This window comes from Vipera ursinii, assembly GCF_947247035.1.
Source record: "Vipera ursinii genome assembly, chromosome: Z".
NCBI lineage: Eukaryota > Metazoa > Chordata > Lepidosauria > Squamata > Viperidae > Vipera > Vipera ursinii.
Genome location: NC_139517.1, coordinates 22,954,257 through 22,960,035, shown reverse-complemented (window position 1 = coordinate 22,960,035; position 5,779 = coordinate 22,954,257).

The following is a 5,779-nucleotide window of genomic DNA, read 5'->3' as shown; positions in this document are numbered from 1 at the left end:
TTAATCCAATCGCTTATTCCTACTAATGCAGCAGCTTCATAATATAATTTAAAATTAGGCAATTTAAGGCCACCTCTCTCACGAGTATCCTGCATAATCTTAAGTTTAACTCGTGGCTTTTTCCCTGCCCACACAAATTTATTGATACCACGCTGCCATTCCTCCAAATTAGAATCTTTCTTAAGAATCGGTATCATTTGAAATAAAAATAAAAATTTGGGCAGGACATTCATTTTCACTGCTGCAATCCGTCCCAACAAAGACAATTGCAATTTTTGCCAACTCTCCAATTCTTTTTGAATTTTCCCCCATAGTTTTTCATAGTTATTTTTATATAGCTTTGTATTAGAGGGCGACAAAATCACCCCCAAATATTTAACCCTTTTAACAATCTCAAATCCAGTTAATCCTTCTAAGAGAGCCTTCTGTGAAACTGTCATATTTCTAGCCAAAATTTTAGTTTTCTGTGTATTTACTTTAAATCCAGAAACCTTCCCATATTGTGTTATTATCTCCATCAGGTCCACAACAGAGTTCTCTGGCTGGGTCACTGTAACAACCAGATCATCTGCAAATGCTCTCAATCTATAGTTCTGATCTCCAACTTGTATCCCCTTAATTTTTTCCGAGTTCCGAATCTTAACCAATAGTATCTCTAATGTTAACACAAATAACAAGGGCGATAACGGACACCCTTGCCTTGTGCCCTTCTCAATATTACATGCTGCTGTCAGGCTATTGTTAACTATGATTCGGGCAGTTTGTTTTTGATATAATGCCCTAATCGGTTGTAAAAAATTTTCCCCAAAATCCATTTTATCTAAAACTTTCAACAAAAATTGCCAATTCAATTGATCAAAGGCCTTTTCAGCATCTAAAAAGATTAGCGCTGCAGAGATCTGGTTGTGCCTTTCCAAAAACTCTAACACATCAACTATATGTCTCACATTATTTTTCATTTGCCTACCACTAATACACCCCGTTTGATCCCCATGAATCACCTGTCGCAGAACCCTCATCAGTCTATTAGCCAAAACCTTAGCAAATATCTTATAATCTGTATTTAAAAGCGATATCGGTCTATAATTTTTAACTTGAGTAGCATCCTGGTCTTCCTTCGGAATCAAAGAGATAAAAGCTGTTCTCCAAGACGGTGGCACCTTTCCCCCCCTCTGAATTGTCTGAAACAATTCCTTTAACGGCTTTATCATCTCTAATTGTAAATTTTTATAATAGGCCGCAGTCAAGCCATCCGTGCCTGGCGCTTTATCCACCTTCAATTCCTTAATTGCTGTAAAAATTTCTTCTTCTGTAATCAGTTGATTAATCCCCTCTTTTTGTACTTGCGTAAGAACCGGGATGCTAGCATTCTCCAAGTAAATATCAATATCTTTTACATTAATTTCCTCCTTAGTATATAATTTCGAATAAAAATCCACAAAAGCATCCTTAATAAGATTCTGTTGAAACACAACCCTTCCTTTGTACTCAATCTTATCTATATTAGCGGCCCTTTGTTTTTTCCTCAGTCTATAAGCTAACCATCTGCCTGGTTTATTAGCGTTGCAAAAAGTATTATGCCTAGCGAACCGCAGATTGGTCGCCACTTGATCTGCCATTAATTTATCAAATTGTCCTCTTAGCAGTCTAATAGCCTCCTTGATCTTCACATCCTCTGGGTTCAAAATCAAAGCCTTTTCTTTTTCCTTTATTTCATTCTCCAGTTCTTTCCTTCTAGTTTCCACTGCACGTCTATGTCTATTATTCATATATATCAACACCCCTCTCATATAGGCCTTGCTAGCATCCCAAACCATGTCCATAGAGGTACCCTTATTCATATTAGTCTCAAAAAAATCCTTCATCCGCTGTTTGCATTCTTCCACATTTCTCTGATTTCTAAACAAATTCTCATTTACGCGCCACGAGCGCCTATCTCTTTTCTCCTTATCAATCTCCAACCAAACTGGACTGTGGTCAGAGATAGTTCTTGCACAAATCTTCACCTTTTTAGTTCTCAGAAAAAAATCATTAGTCAACAAAATAAAATCAATCCTCGAAAAAGATTGGTGTCTGTCATAATAAAAAGTATAATCCTTCTCCTGCAAGTGTCTCTCACGCCAAATATCTCGCAATTCCAGGTCATCCTTCATTTCAAAAAAAGATTTAGGCAGTCTAGCATGACTTGGAATGCGCTTAAAAGCTCCAGCCTTATCCAACTGTACATCCAAAACACCATTCCAGTCTCCCATAAAAATAAAAGATTTATAATCCAACTGGGTAAGCTTTATGTGAAGTAAGCTAAAAAAGTCAGCTTGTTGTTGGTTAGGTGCATATAATCCAACTAGAAGCGTCTTTTTACCTTCTAACAACAGCTCAATCATAACATATCTTCCATGCTTATCTGCTTCAATTAAGTCTGCTGTTAAGGCACTTTTAACATAAACAACCACTCCATTTTTCTTATTCTCTGCAGAAGCAACAAATTGCGTACCCAGTCTCGAGTTCAGTAAATGCTTTTGATCCAAAACTCTAATATGCGTTTCTTGCAAACATATAACATCTATCTTAAATTGTTTTAAATATTGAAAAACTTTCTTCCTCTTCTGCGGTGAATTTAGTCCATTAACATTCCAGGTTAGAAATTTAGTTGCCATGCATATCCTCCAAAAGCTCTTGGACCACAGCTTTGATAGGACTAACTTCTTTAGGCCGTGCTCCTCCCACAGCTTGACTATATGTACGTTGTGAAGAATCTGAAGACTTTTGCTAATCTTGTTCCATTATTTTCTTTGCTCGTTTTAAAGCAGCACGCGTTACTCTTTGCTCTCTAGTATCATCCAAAGAAATTGTAGCTTGATCTCCTCCAGCACCACTTTCCTCTGTTTCATCCTCTTGATGTTCTCCTTCTCGAGATCCCTTTCCAGCTTCCAGAAGTGTTAATGGGGTTGCTTTTAAGACATTATTGTAGAAATCACGCGCTTGCTTCACAGTAATCAGCCGATACCTTTTACCTTCATACATCACCATCAGCCCCTCTGGAATCTCCCATCTGAACCTTATATCTCTTTGCTTAAGCTCATGCACGAGAAATGTATAATCCTTCCTTCCCCTTAAAATCCTTGGAGGGATTTCTTTTAAAACCAAGACTTCTTGTTCAGCAATCACCACTTTAGCATCATAGGCAGATTGTATAACTTGATCTCTAATTTCTCTTTTTGCAAAATAAACCACCACATCTCTAGGCAACTTTCTCTGTCTGGCAATCCATGAATTCACCCGAAACACTTTATCCATCTTATTTCAGATGCTGGCTGGTTCAATACCACTTCGAGAGCCTCAGAGATCAGCTGCTTTAAATCTTCTTTAATATTCTCTTTTAAACCTCTGATTCTGACAGCAAACTGCATCTGGTAATATTGGGCTAGGCTTAACTCCCTTTCCACTTTGTCTCTTGCATTTTCATTCTCCCGTGCTTTTACTTCTAATATAGCATTCCTTTGAGCCAGATCATCCATTTTTTCATCTAATTCTTCCACACATTCCGCCACTTTATGCACTGAAGACAAAATGTCTACCTTCATCACGCTGAACTTCTGTTCCATCCTCTCTTCCATTCTCTCCTCCAATATCTCCAATTTCTCCTCCATCTGTGCAAATTTATCAGCAATTGATTGGTTAATTGATTCCAGAAGTACCTGGGCATGTTTATCCAAAGCATCTCGCAAATCCTTCGATGTCAGCGCTTCAGGAGGGTGCAACGCCTGTAGTGATGATTGTTGCACCGGCGAGGATCCACCACTCCGAAGAGTTTTAGGGGGAGGTTTCGCCGCCATCTTTTAGTCCTCAATTATGACGCACTTTCACTTAAAGTTTAAAAAGTCCAACAAGCTCGAGAGTATAGTAAAATAATCCTCTTCACCTTTTCCTCTTGTACCGCTCTGCCTGCTCCTTTAAATCATAGTCCTTTCTTCAGGCAGGGATGGTTCGCAGACGCCTGGCTCTGCTCCAAGAAGTTCGGAGCAGAGACGCCGGCCAGCTGGGAGCAACCCAGGCTTCGGGGGAGTTCAATCCTTCAGCCGCCCAAGCTCCAAGCTCAGGCGGCCTCGGAGAACTCTACCCCTACCTTGGGCCTCACCCCCTCCTCTTCTCCCGAGGAGGGGGCTTCAATTTCGCCCGAACAGCTGATCGGCGCTGTTTCGGGCAAAAAAACAAACAGCTGAGCCGCGGGCAGCCCGGGCAGGCTGTCTTCGGTGCCGCGCCGCCACCGGAAGTCCCCGTGTACAAACAATTATTGTTAGATATGGGTTTAAATGTAAATGATCCATTCATTGTATATGAGGACAATCAAGCTGCGATAAAGATGGCTAATAATGCTGCAGTAAGAACAAGGTCTAAACATACTGATCTTCGTTATTTAAATGTCAGACAATGTGTCAAGGATAAATTAATTCAGCTAGAGTATTGTTCATCTGATGTAAATATTGCAGACCATTTTACGAAGGTACAAAGTGCTGTGAAACACAATGCTAATTGTGAAAGAATGTGCATAAGATTGTAAGGGTTATATATTATTCTACCCAAAGGGGAGAATGTTAGGCATATGGTGTTAGCCTACAATGTTGGGTTGAAAATATATTAACCATAATGCTATGGCTTTAAGATGTTAATTGGCCAATGGGTGTGTAAGTGTTCTCATGGCCATAAGAGGAAGCTAGGAACGTAGCTTCTCTCTCTCTCTGAATTCACTGCTCTCTACTATTACTGTTTTTGCTCTGCTGTTGGTTTACTACTGTTGTAACCTGAACTGTGTATTGACCTCTGGACTGGTAAGAAGACTTTGTAGTTTGGATTACTCCTTGGACTGTTTGTTTTTGACTGTGCATTTTTGTCTTTACACCACCTTAAAGTAAACTACTTTTTCTTTTATAACTCAGTGTATTCTTGTGTGACTTTTACTGCTCTCAGTACCCTTCCTTGTCTGTGCAAACTCTTTGGTAACACAAGGAGACCTCTGCACAACAAATTCCTTGACAGATAGATAGATAGATAGATAGATAGATAGATAGATAGATAGATAGATAGATAGATAGATAGATAGATAGACATGCAGACAGACTGTTGTTGTTGTTAGCTGTAAAGTTGTGTCCAACCCATCGCAACCCCATGGACAATGTTCCTCCAGGTCTTCTTGTCCTCTACCATCTTCTGGAGACCATTTAAGCTCATACCTACTGCTTCAGTGACTCCATCCAGCCACTTCATTCTCTGTTGTCTAGATAGATAGATAGATAGATAGATAGATAGATAGATAGATAGATAGATAGATAGATAGATAGATAGATAGACAGACAGACAGACAGACAGACAGACAGACAGACAGACAGACAGACAGACAGACAGACAGACAGGTAGGTAGGTAGCTGGGTAGATAGATAGATAGATAGATAGATAGATAGATAGATAGATAGATAGATAGATAGATAGATAGATAATGGATAGATAGATAGATAGATAGATAGATAGATAGATAGATAGATAGATAGATGAATAAATGGATAGACAGACAGAAGTAGAATTTATCTCTCCCACCCCAATGCCCAGTACACTTGCTCAGAATAGCATTTCTCATATTTGCATCACTTATAAATTATAATCACAAAACTTCTAAGAAAAAGGGACAGTAAGAATATTTCTAGAGGCAGATCGGTAGGATGACCAATCCCCCTCTCCAGTTGTATCTAGTAATTCAGTACCTATGGCTGGATTCAAATAATAA